Source organism: Prionailurus viverrinus, chromosome B3, assembly GCF_022837055.1.
Source record: "Prionailurus viverrinus isolate Anna chromosome B3, UM_Priviv_1.0, whole genome shotgun sequence".
Classification (NCBI taxonomy): Eukaryota; Metazoa; Chordata; class Mammalia; order Carnivora; family Felidae; genus Prionailurus; species Prionailurus viverrinus.
The window spans coordinates 7,079,067-7,103,637 of NC_062566.1; the positions used below are offsets into that span (position 1 = coordinate 7,079,067).

The window sequence follows — 24,571 nt, forward strand, 5'->3', positions numbered from 1 at the left end:
TATGAAGTATTTCTTGAGATATAGATATGTATGTGTGTGTATATATATATATATATATATATATATATATATATCCTGAATCTGATCAAGTTTCTAGATCTCACTACCAATTTACAGGAAATACAGAGGACAGAGGAACATAGGAAACAACACTACAGGGATACAGTTGGCAGAATCCAGACTTTGGAAACTTTCATGAAGATAAATATTCTGATCTTCAACAAACAACTATTTAGGAACAGAGGGGAGAACCATAGGTTAAAAGAGACAAGAGACCCATCAACCAATCACAACGTATAAACCTTTTTTGAATTCTGATTCAAACAAGTTTTAAAGCTTACGAGACATTTGGGAAAATTTGAACAATGACTGAAGAGTTGATTATTTCTAATTTTTAGGTATGATAATATGATATATATGATATATTGATTATGTAATTTAATGATTATAATTTAGAGGTACATACAATGTATTTATCGGTGGAAGAGTATGTAGTATGGTACTCGAACTTACTTCAAAGTAATCTGTGAACAGTGGGAATGGGTGGTAATTACAGATGAAACAATAGTAGCTACAAGTTGAACTTGACTCTGTACAAATTGCACACTTCACTTTGAGTGATGGGTACAATGAAGTTCATCACACTTCAATTTTTGAAACTGTTTGAAATTTTTGCATAATAAAAAGTTTTTTAAACAGTGGTAAGAAAAAGAATGAAACAGGATACATACTGCATGATTAATGTAAAATTAAAATATAAATACCAAGAGGCAGCTGGATGGCTCAGTTGGCCAAATGCCTGACTCTTGATTTCAACTCAGATTATGATCTCACAAATGAAGCCCCGCATCAGACACTGCACTGACAGCATGGAGACTGCTTGGAATTCTCTCTCTCTCCCTCTCTTTCTCTGCCCCTCACACCATACATACATACATACACACCAAAAAATAATAATACAAATAAAATGACGTATGTCAAGAATATTAGAATGGTTGCCATTAGGAAGATTGGGGAATGGACATAGAGGGTAAGATTAAAGGGTATAAAAATAACTGAAACAATAAAGACAATTAAACCGACCAACAGGGAGGTGTTGTTAACTCAACCCTTTGCCTCTGAGGTCAAAGAAAGGTCCTTCACATATTTGTGAGGATTCAATGAGGTACATGGGTATTATTGCTGGCACAGGGCCTAGCACATCAGAAATCATAATAAATATTAATTTCCCTTCATTCCCTCTACCTCCCACCATTTCCTTGCCCTGCCAAGGAATAAAAATGATCAGATAAGTTAATTCACTTTAAGATACTAAGCTCTGTTAACAACTTCGTGTCTCCTCAGGAGAGGCTTTCCAAAGTGGCCAATACTTAAGAAATTAATCTTCACTAAGTGAAATTCCTGCATACCACCAAAATTTCCATTCCCTTTGTGCCCTACTCTAAAACAAGAAGGCCAATAGTGTTCAATGCAAGGATGATTCCAGGAGGGCTCAGATATGCCCATAGGCCCATAACTCTTCAGAGTGGTGTTCTGGGTCCCCCATCTTCTAAATCGAACATATCAACACTAAAAAGCACACCACCTACTAGCTCATCCCAGGAACCAGAGAACTCCAGGTTGCAGCTTGATCTCAGATGAGCATCAAAGTGAAATATTTATGTGCTGAGCTTTGCTCTTCATCTAGCTGGAAAGATTTCTATTTCATGCCCCACCCCAATCACCACCAGAAACCAACCTCTACCATTTCTCCTTCCCGGCCTCTATGGCCATGACTGCCATGTTCCTTCCAAACAATATATAAACTTTTAATTCAAAATCATGTTCTGGGTGACTGGCTCACTGGGAATCATCCAGAGGTTGCCAATGACTCAGCCAATAAATTTGAGGCCCAGCAATTGACTTGGGAGTCAGTGGCGCCTGACAACTGCTCAGCAGCTGAAGGTGAAAAGAAGCAGAATTCTACATTGGTTTATAATAGATAAATGTGCCCGGTCCATCTCATAGGAGCTATTGGAGTGAAAAACAATCAATTAGCAGTGTTCCTGGCTGCAGGTTGGCCCCAACAGGTCAAAATTAAGGTCAACTATAATCAGAGGGAAGGACATGTTGCCTTCTGAATAAAACCTAGCCAATCAGTGTACATGTATTTATCTAGCATATTCCATAGAAAACAGTAAGAGTCACTCACTCTAAGAGACCTCTGCTTTCAAAACTATAATAGGGGTACCCGGGTGGCTCAGTCAGTTGAGCATCTGACTCTTGACTTCGGCTCAGGTCATGATCCCAGGGTTATGGGATCAAGCCCCATATCAGGCTCCACATTAAGCGTGGAGACTGCTTAAGGTTCTCTCTCTCTCCCTCTGTCCATCCGCCCCACTCATGCATGCTCTCTCTCTCAAAAAAAAAACTGTAATAATCTTGTGAGAGATATAATATAGAAAATTATACAGAACGTGAGATAGTACAACCAAGTAACCATATAACTACTCAGCATCCAACTCTGTCTGGATTACCCTTCCCACCTTTATTGATAAGGCTGAATTCTGCAAATACCCGAATGCCATTATCTACACAGAATCCTCCCCTAGTGACTTACCTTGGCACTCACTTTTCTGGCACCAGCCCTCTGCAGTAGCAGCCTGGGAACCCCAGACTCACTGGGCCTCCTGCCCTCTGGAGCTCCAGGGCAGGAGCCAGCCCTACCCTCACTCAGCCAATTCCTCATATATTAGAAAGGAAAATGAGAGAGGAGTTAAGGTGTCTTCTGCAGGTGTCTCCACATTGGGGTGAGAAATGGATGAATTACATTCGACAGCTCCCTGCTTCTTGAATCCAGTGCTATGTTGAGCAGGTGCCCCTGTGCACATTATCCAGAGCACATAACTGACAGAATCATCCAGGAACATGGGCAAGAAGCTTTGCCTTCTACCACTGGACACAGACTACATCCCAAGTCATTAATCCCCCCATAGACAGGTTAGGATTAGACTGTCTTGTATCTGGACCACTGAGCCACATTTGTATTGTTGGGAACAATGTTGGAATCGTGCAGCTCAGAGGTCTAATACCTGTCACAAACTGTTCCTGGACTCATTCTTCTCTCTCCTCGTTCCAAGCCTTCTGAGCAAGCAAATGAGGGCTTTCAGCCATAAGTGATTGAGTTACCTAACCAAACTGATGAGAAAAGGGTGGAAGCAAACAAAATAAAAGCTAAGATTTGAATTTAGCCAAAGGAATTGTACAGCAGGGAATGGCTTTTCAACCTGAGAAAGCTGAAGGTAGATGTTAAGAAAATTAACTTGGACATTTTTTTATGCATCAAGGGCTCACTGTTCACTAAAAGAGGCTTGGAATCTTGGTCAGGACACTGTCTTTAGAAGACAGTGAATGCTGAGAGAATTTGGGACAGTTGGCATGGATACATGACACAGACCATGAATCTGGCCATCTCCATACTCAGCTATCTTGTCTTTGAACGCCATGATGAAGCACAGCTCAAGGACAAAGATTTCATACTTAAATTTTGTTAATGTTTATTTATTTTTGAGACAGAGACAGAGCATGAGCAGGGGAGGGGCAGAGAGAGAGGGAGACACAGAATCCGAAACAGGCTCCAGGCCCCCAGCTGTCAGCACAGAGCCTGACGCGGGGCTTGAACCCATGAACTGTGAGATCATGACCTGAGCCGAAGTCAGACGCTTAACCGACTGAGCCACCCAGACGCTCCAGTAAAAGTCCATTACTTAGGATAATCACTGTACCAGTTAGGATAACTCAACACTCCCATCCCCGCCTTCCCCCAACCCTCTCCCCAGTCCAAATATGACCATGGCCTTCTCCTGGTCAACTCCAGCAGCATCATCTTGAGGGCTCAGCATAGCCGAAGGAAGTGAAGCCAGCCAGAGGGTCAACAGGGGAAAGAAAATACAACTGAGAGCAGAAGAGGTTGATACCATGGGCCACGTGTGAATATGTGGCCAGCAACACCACTACTGTCATTTCGGTAAGAGACCTGGGTTGGTTTGGGATCTGTAGAGCATCTGTGTATTTTATATACTTATATGTACATATTTATGTATGTGTTTTAATATATTTCATGTCTATAGAAATACTTAGTGTTATTTATGTGAATCTGGGTTTATTACGTCAGGTTGGACAAAGAGGAATCAAGGTTTGTTTGTTTTTTTTAATTTTTTTTTTCAACGTTTATTTATTTTTGGGACAGAGAGAGACAGAGCATGAATGGGGAGGGGCAGAGAGAGAGGGAGACACAGAATCGGAAACAGGCTCCAGGCTCTGAGCCATCAGCCCAGAGCCCGACGCGGGGCTCGAACTCACGGGCTGCGAGATCGTGACCTGGCTGAAGTCGGACGCTTAACCGACTGCGCCACTCAGGCGCCCCGAGGAATCAAGGTTTTAGGGGGAGCCCTGGAGTTTCAAGTAGGGGAGTTCGACGCTGGAGGGAGGAAAAGTTACCAGAAGGACTGAAGAAGGTTGAGAGTGCTGGGAAGTCATGCCCTTTCTCTGGCCTGCAGGTGTCTGTCTCTGTCTCTCCCCTGCCTGCTCCTGTCTCCACACCCCAGCCCCAATTCACTAGAGCTCCCAAGTCACTCTGTCTCTTCCTCTACTGTTTTTTCCTTCACACACAGAAGCAATCTATCATCATTCCTCCATTGTTATTGACTTCATTGTCACTGGTTTTTTAGGTTGCCAGTTGAGTGGTTTTTTTTTATGTAAAACAAATGTTTGTAAATCATCACATTTTCCCATTGACTTCCATTGCTATTTCAGAAGTATGATCCCACAGAGGAAAAAACCTTGGCATACATAGTAAAAACCACAGATGGAAGCTACTATAGCCTTCAAAGAACATTCTGCCTTTGACTGAGTATGATTTATGAGTATGTGATTCTCCCCCTGGACATCTGCAAGAAAAGTTAGGCAAACAGGCAATCAATTAGAGTACTCCATGTTAAAAGTCTATTTATTATTTATTAACCACCTTTCTTGATTGATTGGCTTCCGTTTTATTGGTTTTTCTCAATGACCCAGTGTAAATTGACTACTTAATCATTCACACTTGTAATCATTGGTCCAGACATTCGATGGAAACTGACTGTAAGCTCGCTGGGCAACACCTGTTAGGAATAGTTCCTCAATAACCTCCCTTCTTCTTCGTGGTCACTGTGTCCTGATCTGTCCTACACTCCTCTGCTCCTTCCCGACTCCCCTGGTCATGAGACACCGTCTCAGGACTGACCTTGGCCTCCTTCTCAGCTGTAAGTCACATTTACTTCCTTAATTAGATCTACTTCCGTCCACTTCCTGCCCCCGAGTTTCTGCTGGGCATAGCCTCTTCTTCCACCTGTTTGCTCTGAGGTCCATGCATTTATTTGTCAAATGCTCAGAGCAGAATATTAAAAAGTTACTCTTTTTTTGAAACTGTATGTTAGCATAGTGCCAGTAGCTAGTGGTATATGACTTTCAGTTCTAGTCTCTCTTTTTTTTATTTTTTATTTATTTTTTTACATTTATTTATTTTTGAGAGAGACAGAACATGAACAGGGGAGGGGCAGAGAGAGAGAGAATGACACAGAATACAAAGCAGGCCCCAGGCTCTGAACTGTCAGCATAGAGCCCGACATGGGGCTCCAACTCACAAACCATATGATCATGACCTAAGCCAAAGTTGGATTCTTAACTGACTGAGCTACCCAGGTGCCTTTGGTTGTAGCCTTTCTAAGCAGGAATATACAGTCTTCCAGTTGGGGGTTTGGGGTTGTTTTGGGGTTTTTTTTAGTCCAATATCACATGTACATTGGAAGTTCTGTCATCTGTGTGGGGCATTCCTACCTTGAATTATCAGATGTGCAAGGGAAACACGTCCGAACAATATCACTAAACTCTAACCTCCTTAAAACCCAAGGAGCGCTTGGGTGGCTCAGTTGGTTAAGCATCCAACTTTGACTCAGATCATGATCTCACGGTTCACAGGTCCAAGCCCCATGTCGGCTCTGTGCTGACAGCTCAGAACCTGGAGCCTGCTTAGGATTCTGTGTCTCCCTCTCTCTCTGCCCCTCCCCCACTTGCGCACGCTCTCTCTCACTCTCTCTCTCTTAAAAATAAACATTTAAAAAAATTTAAAAAGGCAAAAAACAAAAAACCTCAGGCATCACAGCCTCCAAAAATCCACATGGAAAGGAATGTGAATCTGTTCTTGACCAAACAGCAGCCAGAGCCCAGGTAATCCAAACAGCAGCAGACTTACACCTAAAGCTTTACTAAACAACCCTCATCCTTATATGTGATGTTCTTTGATATCTATTCTATTCCATTTCATTCGTAAAAACTAGTTTTACCCATTAAACTGATTTTACAACTGGGTTGAATCCCACAGTTTGTAAAAACACTGCTTCCATCAGTCTGGCTGAAGCATTAAAGCCAGATAATGTTGCCAGTTGACGGGCTGGGAGTCAAGTGGGGAACCACTGGAGACCTGGGCCAAATCCCTGCTCTTCTCCTGCCTTGCTGACAGTAGAGGACAAACCACTTAGCCTCACTATGACTCACTTTCCATCTTAAATCCTCACATGCCTATCAGAGGGCTCTAACGAGATGAAAGATGTGAAAACACTTTGAAAATATTAAAGAACCATTCAACTCCAAGGGGGGGGCGGCAGCCACTGAGAAGGATGATGCGTCAGAATAACCGGCTAGCTGTTTCTCTACAACTCAGCTCGGTTCCTCAGAGCTCTGGCAGAGGTGGAAGAGGGCCAGAACCTAGTGATGAAACCAAGAAGAGGGAGGAAACGAAGGAGACTGACAAATCCCAAAACAAGCATCACTGCGTTGGCCAGCGATTTACAACCAGCACCCGCCACCGAGAACCAGGGGCTCCCTGCGTTCCTCCAAGAGGCATACAAAATTCATGCAATTTATATACACACAGAGACATGTGTGACTCTAGATGTAAGATACAGTGTGTATATACTATATAATATGTAGTACAATATTATATACATGTTAGTATATAGTACGCGCGCGCACACACACACACACACACACACACACACACACACACTCTAATTCTCAGAGGCTCTGTTGCCAAATTTCCTCACAGTGTTCCTGATGCTAAGCTGACAGTTCCCTCTCGTTCATGATTCAGGAGCTCTCAAGAACACTGTCATTTGGTTAGAGAGAACTCTCCCAGCATATGCAAGAGCCATCTTGGCACGTGTTCCGTTATTATTTGATCTGCCTCCCACCGTCGATCAAAGAGCACTTCTAACTGAGCCAGATGATTCAGCAATCTAGAAGTCATTAGCCACAGTTTATAGAAGTCTTCTGAGAAGGAATTCCTATCCCAACAAGACTTCTAGCTGAATTTCCCTTTACCCTAGAGATTTTAAATTCAAATGTCTATGAGGAGGCAGGCACGTTCCATAGATGGGGGGAGGGGAGCATGGGCAGGAGTATATTTGTCACTGTGGAGTGCTGGGACCACATTCAGCTGGTGTGCCATCTAAAGTGTGCCTATGCCCAGGGGCGCCTGGGTGGCTCAGTCAGTTAAGCGTCCGACTTCGGCTCAGGTCATGATCTCACGGTCTGTGGGTTCGAGCCCCATGTCGGGCTCTGTGCTAACAGCTCAGAGCCTGGAGCCTGCTTTGGATTCTGTGTCTCCCTCTCTCTCTGCCCCTCCCCTGCTCACACTCTGTCTCACTCTATCAAAAATAAATAAATGTAAAAAAAAAAAAAAAATTAAAGTGTGCCTATGCCCAAACCAGCTGATTATTGGCCTATATTGCAAATTTTCCCCTACTCCAAAAGAAGTAAAAAAAAAAAAAAAAAATCTGTATTCCTATGTAAAAATTTCCTGATTCTTAAATGGTTGCTCAACTTTTTGAGACATATATATCAAAGAAACAAATTCAGCCTATGAATATCAATGAATGGTCTGTTCTTTTTTCTCAAAAAAAAAAACAGAATTAAGTGATGTTTTTCCTATTACAATAACTCATTAAAGGGTGAAAATTCAAAATAAAAGTCAAATTCATCTAGTGTCCTGTCTTTAGACTTTCATACCATCTTAACCCATATCCTCTAAGAAACAGAGCCTGAGACAAGGATTAGGACATTTACACTCTACTGGGGGGATACTATCTACAGACTTTAAGAACAAGGGAAAGGGGAAAGGGTCAGAGGAAAGAGGAGCATTACAGAGTGCTGCCTCTGTTCACTACAAGCCACAAAGAGACACAACAGGACACCAGGCAGGTGGATTCACTCCACATATGAAGACACAGGTGGGCTACAAGGGGAAACTGACCCTCAAGAACAGTCCGTGGGAGAAAAGAAGGACGGAAGCATATCTGCCAATTCCTTACTCTGCATCTTCAATGTCTTACTCAACTCCACCTAGTTGTGGTCCTGGCAAGCTCACTCCTATCTCCTGTTTCCCACTAGTCAATGTTTACCCCACAGGGTGACCCTCCCCTGAACCTGCAGATGCCAGACTCCATAACTGCATGGAGCTTCTGCTTATCCAAGTCCAAAAGTGGCAGGAAGAACCAGAAAACTTCAGGCACATGGCTGGTTGGCCTAGCTGCAGAGCACAGGGAAGAGGATGGCCCAGCTCTCTCAGGGCAGGTGACTGGTTGGCCCCAGTGGTGGCTGCAGTATGGTCCAGGAGGTGGTTGGTGCCTTCAGAAAAAAAGGAGGCAACTTGGGGAATCTAAGAGTATAGACAGGCATAGAATAATACATGGACATAGTCAAAGCATAGCTATATTAAGAATCATTAAGGGGTACCTGGGTGGCTCAGTAGGTTAAGAGTCCAACTTTGTCTCAGGTCATGATCTCACCATTCATGGGTTCGAGCCCTGTGTGGAGTCTGCTTTGGATTCTGTGCCTCGCTCTCTCTCTGCCCCTCCCCTGCTTGTTCGTTCTCTCTCTCTCTCTCTCTCTCTCTCTCTCTCTCTCTCTCTCTCTCAAAAATAAAACATTAAAAATATTTTTTAAAAAGAATCATTAGGTTAGTTTGAACACTGAAAGCAAGGAAATAAACCCACAAATTCTAATATCAGAAATGAGAGAGGGGACATCACTACAGATCCTGCAGACAGTAAAAGGATAACAAGGAAATGTTAGGGCAACAGTTATGTCAATAAATACAATTTGGATGAAATAGACACATTCCTGGAAAAAAATTACTAAGTCAACATGGCTCAACATGAAACTCACAGTTTCCCACTAACTCAAAATCATTCAAATCAGAACATTCATAAATTTATAAAGCCTCCTAATTTAAAATCAAATAGCAAAGTTCTTAAAGCCAGGGAGACTCAAATGGAAGCTTACCTGCCAGGCTTCACATGAATACAGAAAAATTGGGTTAATAAAGCCAATCAAGAAAGTTGAGTGGGTGAGACAAATCTGGAGAAGAAACTAAGAATACTAGCACCATGCTCCCACTGCTCCAGAAAGCTTAATCCAGAAAAATACTCTGACAACAGCTGGTTGCCAGGTGTTTTACACCAGAAATGGTACAATTAGATGCCTACAGGGGTCAGAGACCAGCCAAGACAACAGAGGCCTGACGAGCCCCCTGCAACTTCATGGTTCCATCTGGTTTTGCAACTGAGTGTGGTCAGGGACTCTGGATTTTCTGCATAGTTATTTGAAATCCCCCAATGTTTAAATGCTGGTCCGAATTAAAAATAATAATAACATATATATTGTGTGGGCCAAACAAAGCACATCAGCAGGCCAGAGACAGCCTACAGTCTGGCAGTGTGTGGCCTTTACGTCCGGTTTGCTTTTTCGGAGGTAAGGTGCAGAGAAGGGAGACTGGGAGGGGTTTTTGTTTGGTTGGTTGGTTTCCTATTTTAGAGTGCTGGAAAATAAAGTACTGGAAATTTTTTCTTTCTTTTTTATGACCCCTGCAGGATGCAGAACTTCAAAACAAAGGAAAACAGCATGGTTAGACATTCTGGCTCCTCCTCCATCCTGCCCCCCAAGACCCAGCAGATAAGGAGAGGTTGGGCTTCTTCTCTCCTCTTCAGGCTATTGTCAACCTACTGTCCCTGTCCTCAGTTTTTGAAACACAGTGGTGATTTTGTTTACTGCTGCTTCCATATGGCCGAGCAATGAGGGGGGTGTGAACACTGAGGGTTCATTTTACTGTGATAAGATGCTATCCTGTGTCAGGAAACAAGATGAAAAACAAATGTGCCTAGAGATTCCTGAGAAGAAAGGAAATTAATTTCAGAGCCCAGGCACTGGAGCGCACTGCTCCTGCCGTCTTTCAAGTTTGGCTGTCATGGCCACCTGTTCAAGTTCCAATGAGCCAACCCAAGGTAGCCAGCACCATCTCAGGGAGACACTTCAAATGGGCAGACAACTCCGTGGAGAATGCCTGGCACTAATGAGCCATCTCCCACCAGCACCCAGCCTCCCAGCGGCAAGAGAACTTTCCAGCATCACCCTGATGCACAGTGGCTATACTGCAAGCCATGGAACGAAAGGTGCTCAGGAGGGCGAGCGCAACAGGCCACCCCTACGTTTCCCCCACCTTTCAGAGAGGAGGGTGATCACTCAGGAATGAGAGGGGTAAGAGCACTGGAGGAGCCCATCAGGATGCAGACAGATGCTGAAAAAGTGTCCTGAAAGCCACTCTCCCAATCCACTTGGATTGGCCTGGCCAAGCTCCCCGTGGATCCAGACCCACTCCCCAGGGAGATGCCCCGAGCAGGTCAGGCCCCAGTGGTCCACATCCTTTGTGCATCTCCGTCAAGGCCTCAAGGCACAGTTTTTCCCAATGATAATCAGTAAGCAGCAGAAGAGTCACTTTTCACACCGGCTCAAACAGAAAGCAGAGAGTTTCCAAGGCATCCTGCCGATCTCCAGGCCTCCTGGGCCTACTTCAACTCCCCCAGGCCCACAGAGGGAGAGGCTGAACCACTTGAACCAGAGCTGGGACTTTCACAAACCCCACCCAGCTGCACCTGGGGGACAGGCGGAGGGCGTGGCCTCACCCGGAAGGCTAGTGCAGGGCCCAGGGGGTTCATGAGGACTGGGTGCAGACTCAGGTGCTGGGAAAGAAAAGAACAAAAGAGCCCCCCCACACACACACATATATAATCCCTGTACAACCTGGAGGCCGACTCTCCCCTAAATTGGGGAGCCTTTGTTCCCCGATGGTCCTTTCTGGAAAAATAAGAGAGACCACTCAGAGAATGAGCCACTTTACTGGAAAGGAAGAACTGAGAAGGGGAACAAGCAAGTACTCCTACTCATCTCAAGGTCTTCCCAAATTCTACAAGAAGTTTTGCCTCAGGGCCTCCAGGTGGCTCAGTCGGTTGGTTGAGTATCTGACTCTTGATTTCAGCTCAGGTCATGATCTCACGGTCCGTGAGTTCGAGCTCGGCGTCGGGCTCTGTGCTGTCTGGTCCGTGAGTTCAAGCTCCACATCAGGCTTTATGCTGACAGCTCAGAGCCTGGAGCCTACTTTGGATTCTGTGTCTCCCTCTCTCTCTGTCCCTCCTCTGCTTTCTCGCTCTCCCAAAAATAAATGAACATTAAAAAAAATTTTTTTTTTAAATACCTCACATGTACAGAGTGCCAGGTGCTGTTTGAAGTGCTTGCATACATGTATCCTCACAGCTATCCTGTGTGGTAGGTCCTTCCACAGCTCCCAATTTGCTCATGAAGAAATTGGAGCACAGAGAGATTAAGGGATTTGCCCATGGTCACACAGCTAAAAAGCGGTAGAGCTGGAATTTGAACCTCGACCACCTGAGCCTGTATGCCCAGCTGCCTCTTGATGCAACAAATAATAGTAACAAAGACAAAGAGCATGTTCTGATGAACAGAGTGCCTTCACTCATTTATTATTCCAAAAAATATTTTTGTTTAGCCCCCACCAAATGCAGGTCCCAGAGACAGAGTAGGGTAAACAAGTGATACCCAATTTCTGCCTTTATGATTCTTCTCCAGCAGCGAGACAGATCAAGTCGACGCTCCTAAAACTAAACGTATAAGAGCGGTGGTAAGCACTATAAGGGAACAGACACATAGAGAGCAGTCAGCACTCTCTAAAACAAATATGACTTCTCTCATTTTACAGATGGCGAGATGGGGATTTCAGAGTTCAATGCGATATAACAAAAAGAACACACTGATTTTAAATATTTTTTAAATGCTATTTACTTTTGAGTAGGCAGCCAATATCCACATGATTTGACATTCGAAAGATACTAAAGGGTAGGCGGAAAGAGTCTCCTTCCCACCCGACTCCAGCCTCCCAGGACCCCTCCCAGAAACAATCAATGCTGGGTCTCCTGCCAGAGACACACAAAAGCAATCAAATACACACACTTTCTTCACACAAGTTACAGCACAGCGCACACACAGTTCGACCCCTGGGGTTTTTTTTCTCTAACAAACAAATACACAGCCCGAGTCTTCATTTTTCCATGGCTGCCTGGGAGTTCATTGCATGGATGTCCCACACCTGCTTTAGCCAGGCCCCTACTGATGGTCATTCAGGCGATTTCCAACCTTTTACAAGCACCGACCATGCTGCTGGGACCCACCAAATGTATACACCATTTCACACACTTGCAGGTGTAGCTGCATGATAACCTCCCAGAAGTAGAATTACTGGGGATGTGGCCATGTGGATCTGTAATTTTGATAGATATTAACCATATTGTTAATAGACCACTGAGATGTCCCTGATTCACACTCGCCTGGCAGTGGATGGAGTGGTTACCTCACCACACCCCAACACAGTGACGACAGCACTGGAGAATCAAGTGAGTTTGGAGCTCGCTCCACTGAGGGCTTGGGCAGACTTCTCGACCTCGCATCTTGGAGGACCTCACAAGAAGAGTGGGCTTAGCAGGGACCCTGCCCTGTGCCGCTGGAGCGTCTAACACACAGCCCTTCGGAGCCAGGGTGAGAAGCACTGCGACTCCCCCGGGGAAGCAGCTCACGAGAGATGTCCCCAAGGCCACCTGCACTGAGCCGGAGGCCAGACAGGACACCTCAAAGGAGACACCGGCAAGGCAGCTCAGGCTCTGCAGCCAGACAGGCCGCTGTATGAGTTGCATGACCTTGAGCAAGCTGCTGACTCTCTTCTTTCCTCCTCCAGGAGAAGAGTCAGACAGGTGTGCACCCGTGGAGCACCTGTCACACAGCAGAGGCTCAAACCCCAGTCACGGTCACGGGGCAGCCACAGGGGCCCAGCACCCACCATTCCGGAACTCACAAGTGCCTCTCCCCTGTGACTATCTGGGCTCTCTGCCAAGGGTGAGGGGCCCACTCCATCCTTGAATGTGGGACAGCCCTCAAGCAATGCAGGACAGGAGCTGGTGACAGAGAAGGCAGCTTCTCTGCCCCTGGGGAGGGGGTTGGTGGCTCCCAGAGGTCATCAGGGGCACGGTGCCCCAAGTGCCCACAGCAACAGCGGCTCGTCAGCCTGCCCTCTGGAGTCACTCCCCTTCTCTCTCGTACCCCCCAAGTCTGCCCCCCCATCAAGTAAACTATTTAGACTCAAATTCCTTCTGAGGGAGCCCAATCTAAGACAGTTATCATTGAGGGGAGGCTAAGCGGACAAATGAGGGGAGAGCAGCGATCAGCACAGAGACGTGCAGGTGAGACAGCCACCGCCCAGGCCAGATTTTGTGGCTCTCAGGTTTTAGAACAGCATCCATTTACACGTTGGTCATAGATGTTCTGTCAGGCCTAAGGTGGAACATGCTCAGAGAGAGCCTCTGTGAGACCCCACTCTCCCCCGAGCCGCTGTTGCTGTGGGCACTTGGGGCACCATGCCCCTGATGACCTCTGGGAGCCACCAACCCCCTCCCCAGGACCAGTGTTTCTCGACTCTCCAAGTAGAAGCCCACCAAGCTCCTGAAGGCATGCTTGAGGAGGGCAGCAAGTCCCAGGGCATTTCAAAACAAATGTCCATGGTGACAAGGAGAAGAGTACTCTTAGGCTGAGGCCAAGCCGGGTGAACAGAAATGTGACTGAGCAGATCGTGTTCAGGTGATGCATTCTCCAACAGAAAAACACACGGCCAGGCCAACGGCGGGAGAACCAGGTTTCCAATGTATCAAATGCACGCCCGTTGTCTAGGGTCCTGTGCCCCTTGCTTGGAGAAGTCATTTTGCCACAGTGGTCAGGCATTTGGGGGCCCCACTTTTGCAAATCTGCTCCTTGCACCAGGGTTTTGCCTGAATTTACCACCACAGGTTGGGGAAAGGGGGAAGAAAATCTCGTCACCTCTTTCTGAAAAGGCAGGAGTGAACTCTAGTTAAGTTTGGGAGCTGGATCATTAATGTCTCATTAGTGACTCTAATCTCTTACAAGCACAGAGAAGGCACCAGAAAATCATTGTCTAAGCTATGAGCTATAATTGCTGCTGTCCTAGGCAGGGGGAAAACAGGCCATGCTCTGTGCCTTCTTGCAAACAAAAGCCCAATTCGTTAATGAGGATTCTTAATTTAGGGCAGGAGAAAACTTTTGGGTTATTATTAGACCACAAATGGAGGCTTGTGTTTCATTTAACTGCCCCACTTAACCAAAAAAAAAAAAAAAACCTTCCGCTTTGTAAATTAAAGAATTATTTTTAAGTGTTAGAGGCCTCCAGATAACCTTGAGTAAAACCTCAGGCTTTGGTGCCCAATCCACAAATTTAACAAACTGGGGCAAACAATCCCAAAGGCTTTGTCCAGCTCCAACAATCTATGGTTCTGTTCATGTCACCACCTACTGCTCCTGGAGGTCCCTTCAAAATCCACACCTTATGGGGCACCTGGATGGCTTAGTCAGTTGAGTGTCTGACTTTGGCTCAGGTCATGATCTCCCGGTTTGTGGGTTCAAGCTCTGCATCGGGCTCTGTGCTGACAACACAGAGCCTGGAGCCTGCTTCGGATTCTGTGTCTCCCTCTCTCTCTGCCCCGCCCCAGCTCACACTCTGTCTCTCTTCTCTCAAAAATAATCATTAACAAATCCATGCCTTAATCTGTTCTTCCTAACCCTCAGGGTCTTTGGATACTGTTGGAGACTACATTATCTTCTGCCTGCCTGGGATCCCCACCCAAGCTCCTCACAAAGGATCCCATCTGTGAGCTAAGAAGTTCAAGGAAGACAGCAAAATCTTCCCTTTGCTATCCATAGGGAAAAAAAAAGAAAAAAAGATAATCATCTCTATCAGTTCCATACGCTACATGATCCAGTATTGTCCAAGGTCTTCTTCTGGCCAAATTAACAACACAAATCATCACCTTAAGAGGAAGTTCATGGGTACTGGAGAGGGGCAGCCCTGCATTATGGAGGCTTTAAAACCCATACTCATAAAATGTGATAAGAAAATTCATCTTTGAGGTTCATGGCCAACAAAATCTGCCATGTCTCTTTCATGGATGCTTTTAATGTTCTCTGCAGAGCAGTGAGTAGGTGACCCTGGGGAAAGCGTGGGGTTGAGCAAATTCCCTGAATAAAAACAAGAGGTTGGGGGGTGGGGGGGCACCTGAGTAGCTCAGTTGGTTAAGCATCCAATTCTTGATTTTGGCTCAGGCCATGATCTCAGGGTTTATGAGATCAAACCACACATCAGGTTCTACGCTGACGGCTTGGAGCCTGCTTGGGATTCTCTGTCTCCCTCTCTCTCTCCCTCTTTCAAAATAAATAAAATAAAAACAAATAAACAAGAGGTGGGAACTGTGTCTCTCATGAGGGGACCCTGCCCAGGCACAAACCAAACCCCAGGCTCACAAGGGCGGCTCATCCTGGAGTCTTCTCACGATGCCTAGCTACACACAAAATGAGATTGACTGCATTCGGCTAAAAATAAATAAATAAAAGAAAGTGGTTCAGTTCAGTTCCACCACCAGGTTTTTTGGGGTTTTCCTTTTAGGCATCTGTCTTGGAAGTGGTGTGAGTGACCTCATAATGACCCAGCACCCTCTTGGGTTCTCTGTTTGTTTGCGGTCACCATGGAGACAACGGAGGATGTCCCTGGAGGGCTCTTGTACAGCATTTATTCTCTTTGCTACTAGTTCTTGACCCCAAAGCCATCCACCATAACACTAATGCTAACTGCCATAAGGAGCCTGGATGAGCCCCCAGGGGAGTCAGGAGAGGTCACCACGTGCCCAGCTAGGAGCCAGAAACCGCAAGGTGGAAAAAGTCCCTGCTTTCCAGGGTTTTGTGTCCATACCCATAAAGTCTCTTGCTTCCAACGGCTTTCCCAGTTTCTCCCAGTCATGTCTCCCAAATCTGCTCCCTTTCTGTGTCCTCTGACTCAATGAATGACACCAATATCCCCTAATCCCATAGCAAAGTCAGAAGCCTGGGAGTCATCTCTGAACCCTCTCTACTCCTTCCCTCACATTCAATGAACCACCATCGTTTATCTTCTTGATCCTCTTTAGTCTTCAATCTGTTTATTCAGGGATGCCATATAGGGTTACATAGAATGTACACTGTCCAACTTAAGGCCTATTTTTCACACCATGGTCTGTGAGACTGGTGACCCCTAAAGTTGTACAGCGGGAAAAAAGCACTTTCCTTTTCTCTCCTTTCTGCTTCCATTACCTAGGCTCTGACCAACACTTCTACCCTGGAATAGAGTCAGCCTGGTCTGGAGGAGGGCACTATGGGCACTCGATTCAGGTCTTGCCCCCACCCATGCAGTCTCCACAGAGTCCTTTATCAAAAAGGTGTGTCTTACAATGTCACCCCTCTGCTTCACACCCTCCACTGGCTGCCACAGTCTTCAAGATAAAACTCAAACTCCCTCACCAGGTTAGAAGACATAAAAGGCCTAGCACAATCTGGCCCCTGCTTCCTTCTTCAACTGCAACTTATACCTACACAACCACCACAGGCAACCTAATATTCCCACCACGTGAGGTTGTCAGAACCTTCCATACCACTGCTCACCATCAGAGCTTGGCCTGGAGGCCTATTTCCTCTGCCCAGACCTAGACCCCCAGCCGCTCTCTGCCCCACCTCTGCCCCTTGCCCCATGGTTCATCTAAACTCCTATGCATCTCTCAAGGCCCAGCTCACACATCACCTCCTCCAGGCTGTACTCCCTGACCAGGCTTGCCTGAGTCCCCATGACCCCAACTGGAGTCTAGGCCGAGTGCTTCACTACTGGGCCTTTTAGGACCAAAACAGTGCTCAATAAACCGTGCTCTGTTGCATGCCAGAAAGAGCCTTCCAGGCCCCACTCCTCAGCAGGTAACTGAGGAAATTACTGTCTGCAACTCTTCCCCCAGGAAGAATTTCTCTGCAGTATCACCACCCCTGGCAGCTCTGGAACCATCTGAAATAGCAGCTCAGGCCTGGTCTCTGCCCTTCCTTCCCTTCACCTCTCTACTCCTGCCCCATAGTCTGCGTCCACCTCCACCAGCGGCAGCGGAAGCCTCCTCGGTGAGCCGGCCTGTTCCTGCAGCTCTGCAATTGCCCCGTGCAGATACCATTGCCATTTGCAAGCCTCACTCCTGCATACCAAACAGAAACTCCTGGTGGGGAGCCAAAACCCAGTCATCCTGCAGAGTCACCACCAGCCCCTTGGAAGGAAAGGGGACCCGTGTCCTGCCCCAGCCTCTCTCTCTCCTCCCGAGCTTCCTGACTTCTTGGTGCATCTGGTGTACTCTCTTGCAAAATCCTTCTTGCTCTGTTCAAATTGGAAAGGGCAAGCACATTGAATGAAGTTCAAGACATCGCATTTCCTCCAAACATACTTCCCTGTCCTCAGGAATGACACACTTTGCCTCTTGATGAAGCCCCTGGCTCATACTGCAATTCTCTCTCTCCCTCCCTCTCTGTGCCTCCCCTGCTTACTCTCTCTGCCTCTCTCTCAAAACGAATAAGCTTTAAAAAAATTTTTTTTAAAAAGCTAAGATGGTAAATTTTATGTTACATATTTTACCATAATGAAAAAGTTTTTCAAAAAAGTTAAAATGCTAAGTTTTACATTACGTAAATTTTGCCACAATTTCTTAATCACCAAGTTCTCCATTCTTTCCTTGAAAAACTCAGGGCCCAGAGAGCAGAAGCCACCTGCCGGTAGTTGGTCTTCTGGTCTCCGCCTTCCCTCATGGCTGATCCAGCTCTCCCTCTCCTTGGCTGTGACCATGCACCCTCGAGAGGCACTGCTGGGGCACATGCTCACTGCACGGTTCTGCTCCTTCTGCCTTTTTCTTTTATTCTGCCTCCACTGCTCAAGACCAACCTGCCTCTTGCATACATTTCAGCCAGAAGATGGTACCTGGGCTGAAAAGGTTGTGCACAGGCTTGGTGAAGACAGATCGCGCTGCAAGGATGTGCAGAAGTGACTGCTAGAGCCCCTGCTTTGCAGCATTTCTCTCAGAAATAACCTCTGTCACCCACAGGCCGCCCCTTTCATTCAGGTCTATCTTGTTCCTGGAAGCAAATCCATGTCCTCTCTGGCTCTCTGGCGCCATCTAGTGTTATTTTTAAATAGCCACAAAGATTTTTTGTTGTTTTAATCTCTAAAAGCATTTTTTTTTTCAACGTTTTTTATTTATTTTTGGGACAGAGCGAGACAGAGCATGAACGGGGGAGGGGCAGAGGGAGAGGGAGACACAGAATCGGAAACAGGCTCCAGGCTCTGAGCCATCAGCCCAGAGCCTGACGCGGGGCTCGAACTCACGGACCGCGAGATCGTGACCTGGCTGAAGTCGGACGCTTAACCGACTGCGCCACCCAGGCGCCCCTCTAAAAGCATTTTAAAGAACAAAACCGTTTTCAAAGTTTTATTGCAGAAGAATTTCTATAATATTCTATAATACTATACTAATAATATGATATTAATAATATTCTATAAGGAAATCAACTTTACCCAATTGTTCTAGCACTGAGTGGTCAAGAATTTTTCCACCAACACATTTATAAATATTTCAAAGATACTCTGAAGGGTAGATGTTGGTTTTATCCATCTAGCCCTTAGTTTTGCCTTTGATAGAAAAACTACCTGTGAGATAAAAATGAAGAAAGATAATATAAAAACAGGAAGGGGGACAAAACATAAGAGACCCTTAAATACAGAGAACAAACTGAGGGTTGCTGGAGGGGTTGTGGGTAGGGGGATGGGCTAAATGGGGAAGGGGCATTGAGGAAGACACTTGTAGGGATGAGCACTGGGTGTTACACATAGGGGATGAATCACTGGAATCTACTCCTGAAATCATTATTGCAACTATATGCTAACTTGGATGTATATTAAAAATAAATACATACATACGTACATACATAAAAATGAAGAAAGGTATGGCTTGTGTTTAAAGTTTTATCTGAGCCAGAACAGAAACAGTGTAAGTAAAATATGTCATAAACCCTCGTCTTTGCCTGTCTCAGTTCAGCAACTGAAAGTGGGCACAACCTGACAGTGGCAAATGGAACTGCCTTCTTTTTTTTTTTAAGTTTATTTATTTATTTTGAGAGAGAGAGAGAGCAAGAGAGGGGCAGAGTGAAAAAGGACACAGAGAATCCCAAGCAGGCTCCATGCTTACAGCGCAGAGCCCAATGTGGGGCTCTATCTCACCAACCATGAGATCATGACCCGAGCTGAAATCAAGAGTCAGACGCGTAACCCACTGAGCCACCTAGAACTGCCTTCTTAATGAAAGCACAAATGTCATCCAGGGAGATCCCACAATGCCAATGACTGAATCAAAACCTATAGATCTACTGGTCTTTGGGGCAGGTCATGTTGCTAAAACTAAAACTGATATAAAGAGGAGAGAGAGGCAACAATTTACACACGATTATTTAGAGGCATTAATCACTGGGTAATGTAGTAAATCTAGCTCCTGCACAAGTTGCAAGTTGCTTTTGGGAAGGGAAGGGAAGGGGAGGGGAGGGGAGGGGAGGGGAGGGGAGGGGAAGGGAGGGAAGGGAAGGGAAGGGAAAAAAAGAAAGAAAGAAAGAGAAAGAAAGAAAGAAAGAAAGAAAGAAAGAAAAAGAAAGAAAGAAAGAAAGAAAGAAAGAAAGAAAGAAAGAAAGAAAGAAAGAAGGAAAGAAGGAAGGAAAGGAAGAAAGAACCAGCAGCCAGCCACATTGGTGTTATAATCCCACCTCGGGTTATCAATGTCACTGAGAGGACTTTAAAACATCCACTCTTCTCACAGGAGGCCTCAAGCTGAAGAGAGACTTTCAGGACTCAGACATGGGCTTTGTTCTGGAGATCTAGTCTCGGTCTCCACTGACCCACTACACATAGAGCCTACAGAGTTCAAACAAAACAGCAAAGCAAGAGGACCTGGGGGAAGGGAAGGAAGCAGAGGCCTTCCACATTTTTGGTCCAGCTATCTGCTGAAAGATTAATTACCAAAAGCAAATCCCTACAACTTGAAGCAGAGGAAAAATCTCAAAAGGAAAACACAGCACTTCTCCAGTGAGAAGCCAGGCAGGGCCTCATTTTTTTTTTCTTTAAATACGTGTCACATTTCCCCCAAAATGCATGAGGTGGCATCCCTGCAGTAAAACAAGTCAGGCTTTGAGGTCAGAGAGCTCTGAGTTTCAAGCCTGCCTGTGACTTCAGACAGCTTTAGCAGAAGCTCTGGGCCCCCAGGTCCTCATCCCAACATCAAGACTAAAAATATCTTGCCTCAGTGAATTGAAATAAAGACAGGTGAAGCATCCCTAGGCCAGAGCCTGGCCCAAGCAGGTGTTCAGTAATGGTGGGCACCATCTTGATGATGATGATGATGATGATGATGATGATGATGAAGATGACGATGATGGCAACCCTACCGTTTCACTCCCCCTGGACCACAATCCTTCCACACACAAACCTGCCCCTCTTCTAACTGGCAGTCACATTCACTTAATAACTGTAGCTAACATCCATTGAGCACTTACTATGTGCCAGACGCTGTACAATAATTTCACTTAATTTTCAGGGCACCCAAAGATAGCCATGGTTAATACCCCACTTTATAGGCAAGGAAACAGGTTCAAAGAGGTTGGGTAATGCATCGGTCAGAGTACGCCAACCACTATCACAAAAAACCCAAAACCTCAGTGACTTAACACACTCCAAGCCTACCTCTTCCCCACGTCCCTGCTGGCAGAGGGCATGAAACGAAGGACTCACTGTAGCAGTCATGCAGGGACCCAGGCTCCTTCTGTATTGTGACTCCCCCCTACGATGAATTGCCACTTGATTCCCTGCATCTAGATAGCAAGTAAGAAGAAGAGAGCAAGGGGCTCTTTATCCCCTTAACCCAGTGTGACACACGGCACTGGGCTAAAGTGTGGCTAAAACGAGCCTCTCAGCCCCAGCTCAATTCAAGAGGCTGGGGCATAGCCTACTGGTGCTCCCAGGAAGACGAAAACAGAAATAGATTCTAGCGAGCACTAGTTTCTATCTCAATGAACTTGCCTAAGATCACACAGCCAGTAAGAATGGAAGTGAACTATGAACCCAGGTTCTCATCTCCTAATCACTGAGCTGTCATCTGGGGAACTGTGGAGGTTTTAAAACAGAGCTCCCAAATTCTTTCCCATTCATCAAATCAAGATGTAGGGTCAATGCCGAATCTGCGTTTGGTTAGTTCTTGACCAACAGAATACAGCAAAAATGACACTGACACTATGACCATGTCCAGGCTCTTAAGACACTGGCATGTTTCTACTTCGTATCTCTTGGGACACCCATTCTTGGAATCCAGCTGCCCTGTTGTGAGGAAGCCCAAACTAGTCTATAAGAAGAGATATGTGTATTTGTTCCAGCTGACCCCAGGGAGAGGTCCCATCCATCATCTAGAATCATCATCTAGAATCAGATGTGTGAGTGAAGTCCCTTCCAGATGATTCCAACCAACAGTCAAGTTATTGCCAGCTTTTGAGTCTTCCTAGCTGAAGCCCCAGACATCATGGAGCAGAGACAGTCCGTATGGCCTTGCCCAGTCTGGGAACTCCTGGCCCACAGAATCTGTGAACATAAGAAGATGGCTGATTGATGCCAGTGTGTTTCGGGGGTGGTTTGTTATACAGCAGTAATATCTGGAAGAGGAATTTATTTAAGACCCTATTGGGGTGCCTGGGTGGCTCAGTCAGTTAAGCATCCGACTCTTGACCTCAGCCAGGTCTTGATCTCAGGGTCATGGGTCCAAGCCACACATTGGGCTCTGCACTGGGTATGAAGCCTACTTAAAAACAAAAACAAAAAAATAAGACCCTATTACTTCTGGGGAGAAAAGCCTCCAGAATCTCTTTATACCACCTTTTTATTTTTATCCTTGTGCTATTTGATCTTTTTTCCCACAATAAAAATTTCTCACAAACTTTGTAACTTCTACCATCGAGACAAAAAATGTTTAATGATGCACCCTCTGCTGACCACTAAGCCCCAATGACCTCTGTGACCTTGTCCCTTGACTTTGCCAGGAAATGAGGCTCCTTGGGTACATGGTAAAGCTGGGTGGCTACGCAGATCCTAGAGGTCCCTGATGCTTGTTCCAGGAAGGAACAAGCCAGTGGCCCCAGTGACCGCCTCTAACTGTCCCCTTCGAAGCACCATGCCAGCTTCTTCGAGGATGAGTAGGCACCGGGGTCAGCCCCACCTACACATGAAAATAACACTACAGAGGGGGCTGGGATTACGGGTAAAACGGACCCTAAAGATGGTTTGTGAAAATGTTGCCAAAGAGGCCAGGATGCTGCCTGCCTTTGGACAGTGGCTCATGCTGTTTCCCCTACATCGTGTGCCTTTCCTGGGTACAGAAGATTAATTCTGAAAGAAAAAGTTCAGTGCCCAGCAGCCAAGAGAAGAGAGGAGACGGGTACACCAGGGAGCAGCCAGACTCACGCTACAGTCACATCCCCACACGCTCTCTCCTCACGCCTCCTGACAGGTTGGGTCGGAGGATGTGTCTGGTCTCTAGAAAAAAGGGCAGTGCAGGAATCCCCTCCATGTCTGCATCTTTTCAGGAGCCTCAGTAAGCAGTGGGTGACCTTCCTCACGCCCATGTATGTCACAGAACTGGACAGAAGCCTCAGCCAGCAAGTAAAATGGAAGCCAGAATCAGTGGAATCTCCATTCCTTGAAAAAAACATCTTTGGGTCAGGCCAAAGCAGAAATCTATGAAATGAGACTTTTTCCGCGTCCCAGCCTTTCTTTGCCCAGAAAGCCAAATGTAAGAAAGAACTGCTAGAGACTAGGGCCGGCCTCCAGAACTACAGGCTCAGGAGATGTGGGGAGAGACCAAAGATGAAAAGCAGTGGGGAGAAACGAAGCTGTATCTGGAAGATCTCCCAGGAACTGTGGCTCGACTGCCCAATGCCAAACTCACAGCTCTCAGCCGGACTTGAGCCGGCTCCAGGACCTTTTCACTGTTTCCTACTTACTTTACCGGAACAGCCCTCGTATTCAGTGCCACCAACTCCATCGACCAGTTTTTTGGAGCGCCATTGGATTCAAACATGAATACGACAAAAAAACAGACCTCTGGTTCGTGGACGGATGAGCCCGTGGCGAGCTGTGCGGTTCCAGAAGTTGCCCTTTTTACCTGAGGGGGTGGACCCACTCACGGGAGTGCTGGGGGTCCTCCACATCTTCCTGTGTACCTGTTGCTGTACCCCATTAAAGAGGATCAGCATTGCCGACACGTGGGTCGGGGCCATTGTTGGGGCCACACCACCTGTCATGGGCTGGCCAGCAGCCACCTGAAGCCTTGACGTTGGAATGTTTCTCCTGGGAGGAATCCTCTACTCCTGCCTGCTTCCCCATTTCAACACACTGAGTTGGGGCCTCTGCACAGACGACTCCCAAGGCTCCCATATGATGTCAGTCACCCACCCAGCCCTGCGAAGGTGCATTGCCCTGTGCCACCGCCTGGCCTTGATCACACTGTCCTCGGCAGCCCCCGTCCTGGATGTCACCACATGGACCTTCCCCATCATCTCCCTGCCCACCCCCATCCCCCCCATCAACCTGTATATTTCCTACCTTGGCTTTTGGTTCTACATGGATGTGGACAAGAGCTCCTTTTTTTTTTAAATTTTTTTTTTAATGTTTATATATCTTTGAGAGAGACAGAGACAGAATGTGAGTGGATTAGGGGCATACAAAGAGGGAGACACAGAATCTGAGCCAGGCTCCAGGCTCCGAGCTGTCAGCAGAGCCCGACACGGGGCTCGAACTCACGAGCTGTGAGATCATGACCTGAGCCGATGTCGGTCACTCAATTGAGCCACCCAGGTGCCCCCCAGAAGCTGTTCTTCTGCAGCCTCTGGCACCTGCCCCTTGCTCCTGCTGCTCATGCTCACCTGTGAGCAGCCACCAGGTGGGAACTGTGCTAGGGGACAGCCTCAGAGTTGAAATCACATGGGCGTGTGGGAACAAAAAAAAACATACAGGGAGATGTGCAATTTTTTTTTTTATCCCTCTGCTGGTTGACAAGAATATTTTGGTAATTCTGGAGCTCTAGAAGAGAGACTGCTGGGTGACTGCAAAATGATTTTGTGCTCAGTGATCACCCGATGATTGTTTTTTATGGTAACGTCTAAAATGCTCCCCAAATAA

At 46.4% G+C, this 24,571-nt stretch overlaps 1 pseudogene; it reads left to right on the plus strand.

The window, feature by feature from the left end:
* Positions 1–20,720: 20,720 nt before the first annotated feature.
* Positions 20,721–24,367, plus strand: LOC125167490 (protoheme IX farnesyltransferase, mitochondrial-like; annotated as a pseudogene).
* The last annotated feature ends 204 nt before the right edge of the window (positions 24,368–24,571 follow it).